The 1,016-nt window shown below is 34.2% G+C and overlaps 1 protein-coding gene across 1 annotated transcript in view; it reads left to right on the forward strand.

Moving 5' to 3' along the window:
- The window catches only part of MAP9 (microtubule associated protein 9), a 30,419-nt gene that overhangs the window by 11,582 nt on the left and 17,821 nt on the right, over positions 1-1,016 (forward strand). The gene's annotated exons all lie outside the window — the stretch shown is intronic.

A 1,016-nucleotide genomic window follows, 5' to 3' on the forward strand; every position in this document is an offset into this window, starting at 1 on the left:
AAAATATAGTGAAGATGTATGTAGCATTATTTTATATACTGCTAGGAAGGAAGAAAACTCTGACACTGAAATCTGTAATGCACCAGTAATTATAGGATGCATCATCCAATTTCAGAGAAAGTAAAAGTGAAAAAGAAGTTGCCTTTTGAATTTATGCAATAATGTCCATCTTTAATCATTATGAATTTATAGTTTCAACGCCCCCTGGATGGCTCAGTTGGTTCAGTGTCCAACTTCGCCTCAGGTCGTGATCTCACGGTTTGTGAGTTTGAGCCCCGTGTTGGGCTCTGTGCTGACTGCAGAACCTGGAGCCTGCTTCGGATTCTGTCTTCCTCTCTGTCTGTGTCTCTTCCACTTGTACTCTCAAAAATAAATAAACACCAAAAAATTTTAAAAAATTATATTTTTAGTCACGTCTTTGAATTATATAACTTAGGGCTAAGAACAGTATAGTCAGTGTCATTTTATTCATTTGGTTTTATTCACTCAACAAATTCCATTTGCAAACACCTTATTTTCAGTTTCAGGTAAGATCACATTCTGAGGTTCTGAATGAAATTTTGAGGGAATGTTGAAGGGACACTATTCAAAGTGGTATTGATACCCAGCTTTAAATGCTCCTTGCTAGCATTTCTGCATCCCTTGATTTTAAAAAAAAAAGGTATCCCTAAAGTTTTTTAAACAGATCATATTATGACAAGATTTAATCAAATATATCAACCCATAATCACACCATCTAGTAACAACTACATTCATCATCCTTATTCCTTTTTAGGCTCCTTTCCTGTACCTACTTTAGCATACTTGTCATTTTAACATAATGTTTATATCATGCTTTTTCTTTATTTCTTAGCATTAGATCATGAAGTATTTCCATATTGCTGGGTGATCTTGAGACGACTACATTCACCTTATGATTATAACATAACCCATAACATAAAACTCTTATGTTACTTCTGGGTACACCGGATACTTCTATTTTTAATCATCTGAATGTTCTATGTTTCTCATTGTGA

The sequence above is a fragment of the Suricata suricatta genome, chromosome 1, assembly GCF_006229205.1.
Source record: "Suricata suricatta isolate VVHF042 chromosome 1, meerkat_22Aug2017_6uvM2_HiC, whole genome shotgun sequence".
Classification (NCBI taxonomy): domain Eukaryota; kingdom Metazoa; phylum Chordata; class Mammalia; order Carnivora; family Herpestidae; genus Suricata; species Suricata suricatta.